The sequence below is a fragment of the Arvicanthis niloticus genome, chromosome 11, assembly GCF_011762505.2.
Source record: "Arvicanthis niloticus isolate mArvNil1 chromosome 11, mArvNil1.pat.X, whole genome shotgun sequence".
Taxonomy (NCBI): Eukaryota; Metazoa; Chordata; class Mammalia; order Rodentia; family Muridae; genus Arvicanthis; species Arvicanthis niloticus.
Window position 1 is genome coordinate 76,991,697 of NC_047668.1, and position 9,357 is coordinate 77,001,053.

The following is a 9,357-nucleotide window of genomic DNA, read 5'->3' on the forward strand; positions in this document are numbered from 1 at the left end:
CGAACTCAGAAATCCGCCTGCCTCTGCCTCCCAAGTGCTGGGATTAAAGGCGTGCACCACCACTGCCTTGTGATAGGCCATTCTTTAGAGAACGATGCAAAGTTGAATATGGACTTAATATACAATAACAGCTAAAAGATTTATTTGTTTGTCTGGCATAATAATGACAATACACTGTTTTGAGAATTTTTCTAAATTTTAAAAAGTATGTACTGGTATATGGACTAGGTATGTGTACCTGATACTTTTGATTAGCCTTAAGGGTTTTCCACAAAAGATCCTTTGTGTAAAGGGAGATAGATGCAGTAGATACTTCAAGATCTTGATCATAGTTGTGTCTTGGTGATTGGTATGGATTGGTATGGGAAAGCGTAGTGTGCTTCATTGGAAAAGTTTTATTAAAATTGTTTGCCTGTGAGTAGAAAGAAACATCTCTTCTATGTCATCAGTTTCTGAGTTGTACATTTTGAACTTTAATGTTTAATGTTGTGCTTTGATACTTTATCCAAGTGTTATGATACTTTAATTCTTATTTACTTGTTGACCAGAATAAGTGGTATTAAGATAATAAAGATGGATATGGAGATACAGAATAAGTAAAACAATGATATAGATGCAGCCAGTAAATAGAAGAGAATAACTAACACTAATCAAGAAAAAATATGAGAAATAAATGCACAAATCATTTAAAGTCTGTGCTGAAGCTTTAAGAATGAATAAAAAGGGATTGGAGAGATGGCTCTGCTGCTAAGAAAGTGTACTGCTCTTTCAAGAGTACCTAAGTTCAGTTCCCAGCACAGGCAGGTGTCAACTCCAGAGTGTCCAGCTCCCTTTTCTGGCCTACACAGACACAGATACACACACACACACACACACACACACACACACACACAAACACACACACGTAATTAAATATAATCCTTTAAAAAAAGAATTCCTGAAGAGCAGTTTGTCAGAAAGTAAGAATAAAGTAATTTGAAGGATGAAAAGATAACATTGATTATCCTAAAAAAAGACAAAATGAAAAAATAAAAAGCAGATAAAGTAGAAAAGACTTTGGTGACAGAAGCAAAACTGATGTGGACCTGAACTAGTGTCACTGTCAACAGAGAGCATAATGTCAATTTAATGGCATATTGGAGGAAAAAAGGGAGAGAAAGCTTTACAAACAAATCTGCAGCATTATCTTCAGCCATGTTGCCCAAGAGCCCAGATTTAGTCTTTGCCTAGAAATTAATTTATTATTATCATTTATCATCTAAAGATATGTTTTCTAAATAAGCAGAGATTCATGAGCTCACCACTGAATAGAAATGGTACATAGAGGGAGAGTTAAACAAATATCATCACTTCATTAATCAAGACATTTCAAACAGTATATTGATGACATGTTTTTTATCAATAACTAATGTTTGATCAATTGATCAATTACAACAAAACCTTACATTAAAATAGATAGACACCCCATCCCACACTGTAAAACAAATGTAAATAAAACTATATTCTTTGCTAATCAAAAAAAACAGATCAAAGGATAAAATATGGAGAAGCAAATATTCCAATGCAGATATGAGAGAGGATCTTCCAAAGTACAGAAATAGTAAAATCAGTAACATATAATTAAATGATAAATGCTCAAATTGTAGGATCAGACATTTTATTGAAAACAATAGAGACATAAAATATCTAATCATGAAAAGATGTTGAGAGCTGCTCTGCCCCACATTTGGGGGCCAAAATACCTCGGACTGCTCTGTCAATGTTGGGACCCACATTGCCAAAAGCCTTGTTAAGGCTAAGTTGTTAGAGCCTGCACTGCCCCAAGTTGCTCTGGTCTGTGGGTCAGGATTCATCAAGAGAGAGAGTGAAGACGGACATGAGGAATGGAGACCGGACAGAGCATGATTCAATCCCATTTATTCTTTAGTCTCTCTTCCTAGTCCAAGTCCGAAGTCTTGAGTTACTAGTCCCTAGTTCCTAGTCCCTAGTGCCTCCAAGTTCCAAATTTCCAGTTCCAAGTTTTAGTCTCGAGTCTCATCCAAGTCTCAAGTACTCTTCCAAGTACAAGTGTCTAATCCTAGTTGCCTGTCTTGAGTCTCAAGTGCCTACTACTTTCTTCTGTCTGCCTCTCGCCTTTTATATCACTCACGTCTAAGCCATGCCTTTAAGCATTATTTGAGAAAAATTCATTCCCTAAAAATGAGCTATATAAAATTTACTGAGCAATCAAAATATATTCATAATTATTGCCCTAGCATATACTTGTCCAAATGTTTATAATTCTATACACACACTGTTACCCAGGCAATAAATATTATTTCTCACAGTCTATATCAAGTTAGCCTTTTCTTAAATAGTTAGCTACTTCACCTATTTCTATGACTTTATCCCATTTTTTCAGATCTCCAGCAATGATAATTTGTAATATATGGTCATTTAAAAAATTAAAATCTTAGATATGCCATATAAAGTAATCTTTTATCTCAACTTGCATATGCCTCAATGGGGAAAAGCCATTTGCAGACAACATAGTTATGAATTTGGCATACATTTGGTAAAGACCTAGTCAATATATATTTTTCATATAGTATTATTGGTAGCACTATTTTTACTCATAACATAATGATAGCAAATGAAGTCATAGCACATATACCTAGACACATACAATATTCACAGGAATTCCATAAAAGCACACAACTGGAGGTGATAATATGTATGCAAAGGGCCTGAAAGATTAAAAAAAAACACAAAACAAAACAAACAAGTCCTGATATTATGAGACAAACAACCTCAAAAAAATCTCATTGAGTTTGTTTTGTCTTTGCTTTTTACTGCTGGGCTTGAAGCCTAGCTTAAGAGTGGCTTGTTTCTCCCATAAAACTTTTTTAGAGAAAGCTATTTTTACTTGCAAGTGGTTATCAAGGCTTTAGAGTTAGAGAGTGGGACATGTGTTCACTTCTCTCAGCTACAGGACCCCATCAGATATGGACACATGCAGGCCCTGTGCATATTCTCAGTCTCTGAGAGTTCATATGTGCATTGCTCCATCACCTTTTCAACAAAGTTCCCTGAGTTGTGATGTGGTGAAGATTTGATGGAGACATCCAATTTATGGCTGAGTGTCACTTTCTGCACATTATCTGGATGTGGAAATATTTTTCTTGATTCCATCTGCTGCAGGAGGACACTTCTCTGATGATAGCTGAGCAAGACACAGATCTATGGGCTTAAAAAAATGTCAGTAGGATTCATTTTATTGCTAAGTTCCTTTAGCCTAATAGTTGAATTTGGTTTACTTCTAGATGCTTAGCCTGGGCAGTCTCAAGTTTCTAGCCACCCAAGATGTGTCAGGCATTAGTTCCAAATCATGAAGTGGAGCTCAAATCAAATAAGGTATTTGTTGATGACTCCCACAACTTGTGTGTCAGTATTGCACCAGCATATCTTGGAAACAGCTTGCTGTAGAGGATCAAACAGTTTGTAGCTGAGTTGGTGTTTGTCTGTCTGTCTGTCTTTCTTTCTTTCTTTCTTTCTTTCTTTCTTTCTTTCTTTCTTTCTTTCTACCATGAGAGCATTAGTCTTTAGGAGTCAAAGTTCTGTGTAGGCATCAGCTCAGCTTCTTCGGGTTGTAGGTATCTTCACTAATATGACCTTTCCATCAGTGTTTGGAAAGCAACCAATAGCCTGGCAATAACCTAGATTGTTTGAGGTGGAAGGTTCCATAGAACCCCTTTGTCCAAACTCAATTACCCATTCCTGGTACTAGAAGTATCGTGTGTGTGTGTGTGTGTGTGTGTGTGTGTGTGTGTGTGTGTGTTGTTGTTGTTGTTGTTGTTGTTGTTGTTGTTGTTGTTGTTGTTGTTGCGAGGTGACTTTTAGCAGAAGGCAGCTATCATCTTTGCAGCCATCTTGAGCTATATACCCTGACAAGAGACTTGTTTTTCAACAGCCTACAACAGCTGAGCACACTCTGATAAACATCTTGTTTATCAGATGTTTATCTTGTTTTGCTGTTTAGTGACCCCAGATGCATGGCACACGTGGTAAAGAGTCTTCAGCTGTGTTCCCCTGCTTGTGCTTATAAATACCCAGGGTTTCTTTGCAATAGGAGGAGACAATAAGGAGGGGACAATAAGATATAGTCAATGAGAGACAAGCAATGAGACTTGGTCACACCCTCTGTCTTGTCTCCATTCTTTGCATCTTTTTCCCTTCTTCCCCCCACTCTCTCTCTTGCTAGACCCTGACCCACAGACCGGAGCAGCAGAGCAATCTGGGACATTTTGGCACCCAACTTGGAGCAGCAAGAACAAGAGACCCAGTGAGGGACGTTACTGGAAGAAGGATCTGTGGAAAATTCAGAAGTGAAACAAAGGTGATCACCTAGTAAATCTGCCACCTAGAGTAAATCATGTTAATGAAAATGGGGCAAGAAATAAGTCAGCCTGAACTCAACTCTCTGTTTTTGTTTTGCTGTTTGCTATTCACGTGTGTTAATTGTCTGCTTTTGTTTCATTGTTTGAATGCTGTCTTTCATGTTCAAAATAAAAAGAAATGTATTTATCCGAAATTAGAATCTAAAATACAACCAAAGGTTGATGACGATTTTTCAGAGCCAGACTATGCTGACCTAGAAGAAGAGGCAGCTGAACATTATGACCCTGAATGCCCCTCTTCCCAAAGACCCCCTCCTTATGAGCCTCTGCCTCCAAGTGCTCCTGCAATGGAGATGGTGGTTATGGATCCCAGATGGGAGTTACAGAAAAAAAATCTGTTCTTAAACAACAAATAGAGTTAGAAAAAGAGTATCAGGACTTAATTAATCAGCTACAAAAATTAAGGACAGGGAAGATGTCTCGAAAGTTAAACTGTGAAAATCCCCCAGCTCCTTGCATTTCTCAACCAGGAGTCCAAAGGCAGTCACTGTTCCCTAGCTTAAGATTAGCCACAGATCATCCAGAGAAAGGAGACACTGAGGCTTTCCGTGTATCAGAGACCAGAGACAGTCAAGGGGTTGCTTGGAGACAACACACAGGGTTTAATTTTCAAATTATTAAGGAATTTAAAATGCAGTATCACAATACTGTGCCACTGCTTTCTTTACCCTTGCAATTTTGGAGTCCATCGGAGAGGAGTGGCTGACTCCTAGTGATTGGAATACATTAGTGAGAGCAGTTCTTAGCGGTGGTGACTATCTTATTTGGAAATCAGAGTATCATGAGAATTGTAAAGAAACAGCTAAGAGAAACATTCAGGCATGCAATGGTTGGTCCTTTGATGCCTTAGTAGGAGAAGGTCAATTTGCTTCTAGTAATAACCAGATGCAATATGACCCAGGCTTATTCGCTCAAATTCAAAATGCAGCCATGAAGGCTTGGCATAAACTCCCAGCAAAAGGGGAACCTGGTGTGTCCTTAACAGCAGTCAGACAAGGACCTGATGAATGATTTTCTGATTTTATTTATCGATTAATGACAACAGCAGGGAAGATTTTTGGTAATGCAGAGGCAGGTGTAGACTATGGTGAAACACCTACCATATAAAAATGCCAATCCTGCCTGCCAAGCAGCCATTAGACTCTACAGGAAAAAGACAGACCTTACAGGGTATATCAGACTCTGTTCTGATATAGGTCCCTCCTACCAACAGGGCTTAGCTATGGTGGCTGCCATGCAAGGACAATCAGTAAGAGATTTTTTGGCTAGTAGAAACAAAAAGGCCTGTTTTAAGTGTGGCAAGCCTGGACACTTTGCAAGAGATTGCAAGGCTGAAAATGAGTTAACCCAGAGACAGTCCAGAAAACAGCCTGGGCTCTGCCTACTTTGCAAACGTGGAAGGCATTGGGCTAGTGAATGTAGGTCCAAAAGAGACACACAAGGAAATACTCTTTCCCATAATCAGGGAAACGGGAACAGGGGCCAGCTCCAGTCCCCGAACCGATACAAGTCAAAACAGGCTTATGGAGCAGTCAGTTTTATACCAGCAAACAAAAATCTCTTTCAGAACTTAGTCTAGAAACACCAGGAAGTTCAGGACTAGACCTCAGTTCTGCCACCCACACAATATTAACCCCAGAAATGGGACCTCAGGCCTTACCCACTGGAGTGTTTGGACCACTCTATCCAAATGTGTTTGGCCTGATAGTGGGAAGACGCAGTACTACTATGCAGGGACTACAAATTTTTCCTGGAGTTATAGACAATGATTATCAAGGTGAGATTAAGGTAATGGCACAGGAAATTCAGAATATTGTCACCATTCCTCAACTATTGTTACTTCCAATGTGTGTGTGTATGTATGTGTGTGTGTGTGTGTGTGTGTGTAATTTAGAAAACCTCTACTATATTAAATTTCCATACATCTCCTTAAAAACTTAGTTTTAGCTCTCCGTCCCCATATTTCCTCTGTCATTCCCACTCTTTTCTTCCCTTATCTTTTGAACTGTCCACTCCAGTTCTCCTCCCCTTGCCCACCCATAACTATCTATTGTATTTTCCCTTTTTATGAAGATTCCCATAGACCCTTACTCTATAACTAACATCTTTGGTTATATACATGTATATAAGATTGCTTACCAATGACTTATTCACATATAAGTGAATACATACTTTATTTCTATTTCTGGGTCTAATTTATCCTTAATCAGAATTATTTTTTTCTAGGTCCATTAATTTACTTGTGAATGCTATTTTTTTTAATGGCTGAGTGCAAATATATCACATTTTCTGTGTAGATTTATCTGTTGAGGGACATCTAGGTTGTTTCTATTTTCTGACTATTATGAATAGAATGGCAGTGAACATGGTTGAGCATGCAGCTCTGCTGTAGAATTACACTTCCTCTGGGTATATGGTCAAGAGTGGTGCAGCTGGATCTTACTATACATTGAGTCTCAGCTTCCAGATAACCTGACACATTCATTTCCATACTGTCTGTACTAGCTTGCATTCCTGTCTACAATGAATGAGTACTCCCCTTAATTTACATTCTCAAAGCATGATCTGTCACTTGTTTTTTTGGATCTTAGCCATTCTAACTTGTCTAAGACAAACTATCAAAGTAGTTTTGATTTGTATTTCCCTTAAGATTAAGGATTGAACATTTCTGTGTTTCTCAATCATTTGTGTTTCCTTTTTGAGAATTTTCTGTTTAGATTTGTTCCTCATTTTTAATTGGATTATTTGTTTTCTTGATATCCAGTTTTTTAGGTCATTTATATATTTCAGATATTATCCTTCTATCATATATACTATCAGTTATTTTTTTCTCATTCTCAAAGTCGTTGTAGTTACACACACACACACACACACACACATATTTCTAAATACATAAATGTATGATATGTAAGTACAACTTGCTCAGTCTGTGTTGTGTTACTTGTATGAAAGTGATTTTAGGGCTGACCACTTAGAATTGGGCCAAATGGGGGATTTTCCTTGAGAAAGATTGTTTATCCCATTCTCTGTACTGTTTAGTTGCTTAATTCTTTGTCTAGGGTTGAGGTCTCATGGGATTTTCTCCTTCCATATTAGCAATGACATCCTTGTTCAGGTATTATTTAGATAGTGAGGTTGGTAAGATTTCATGGGTATAGCTTTTCTCACACTGATGATAGGAATCAAAGCCTCACAGCAAACTTCCTATTCATCTGTCTCTTATAATCTTTCCACTCCCTCTTCTTCTATGATGCCAGAGCCTTAGTTAGGTTCAGGTGTTATGCTGTAGATACATAAGTTGAGGCTGGACACCATATCACTTTTTCTATGCATATCACTTCTGCATTTTGATAGCTTGTGGTTTGGTTTTCTACAATGTTTTCTTTCTATTACAAGGAGCTATTTCTTTGATGAAGGGGGAAACCTATGTGGTAAGATGAAATCTAAAAATGGTTTTAGCTTGTTTGTCCCTCCTGGCTAGAGATGTGAAACACTTCTCACACATTTCTTAGTCATTTGAATTAAGTCTGCTGAGAAATTCTTTTCTTTTAAAAATTATTTTCTTTACATTCCAGATGTTGTCCCCCTTCCAGTCCCCCCTCCCACAATTCTTCCTCTCATTCTCCCTACCCTTCACTTCTGAGAGGGTGCTCCCCCTTCTCCTTGCATCACCCTTCCTTCTGGCCTCAAGTTTTTACAGGGATAGGCTCATTCTCTCCAGCACTGCCAGACAAGGCAGTCCTCTCCTGCATATGTGCTCGGGGCCTCAGACCAGCCTGTGTATGCACTTTGGTTGACAACTTAGTATGTAGGAGCTCCCAGATATCTGGGTTAGTCGAGACTGTTGATTTTCCTATGGGGCTGCCATCCCCTTCAGCTCTTTTAATCCTTACCCTAACTCTTGCGTAGGGGTCCCCAACTTGAGTCAAATGGTTGGCTGTATGTATCTGCATCTGTCTCAGTCAGCTGCTGGTAGACCCTCTCAGAGGAGAGCCATGCTAGACTCCTTCTTAAAGCACAATATAGCATCCGAAATAGTGTTAGGCTTTGGTGCCCACCAATGAGCTGGATCCCAATTTGGGCCAGTCATGGGACAGCCTTTTCTTCATTCTCTGTTCCATTTTTGTCTCTGTATTACTTTTAGACAGGAACAATTCTTGGTCAGAAAATTTTAGGGTGGGAAGATTGGTCACTCTGTCCCTCTACATGGGGCCCTATCTATCTACTGGAGGTAGTCTCTTCAGGTTTCTTCTCTCCACTGTTGGGCATTTTAGCTAACGTCACCCTCATTGAGCCAAGGAGTCTATCACATCTCAGGTCTCAGGAACTTTCTAGAGGGCACCCCCACCCCCAGAAGTTGCATATTTACATTCATTCTCCTGGCTCTATGGGCTTCTTTCCTGTTCCCCCCCATACCTGATTCTGCCCTCTTTTCCCCTTGTCCTCCTCTCTGTCACCCAGGTTCCCCCTTCTGTCTGCCTCCCATGATTATTTTGGAGCCTCAAACACATTGGCACAGGAGGGAATTTCTTGAACTGAACAATGGATCAGGCTCCAAGATCAACAATTGATAAACAATTACATGGGGCCTCATGAAACTGAAAAGCTTCTTAAGGCAAAGGACACCATCAATAAGACAAAACAGCAACCTACAAATTAGGAAAAGATCTTTATTAACCCTACATCTAATAGACTAACCCTACATCCAATAGAAGGCTAATATCTGAAATATATAAAGAACTCAAGAAGTTAACTTCCAAAAAAACCAAACAACTCAGCTTATAAATGGAGTACAGAGCTAAGCAGAATTCTCAACAGCAGAATCTCAAATGGCAGAGAAGCACTTAAAGAAATGGTCAGCATGGAAATGCAAATCAAAATGACTCTGAACTGCTTCTGGGAATAGTCTACCATAGCACAA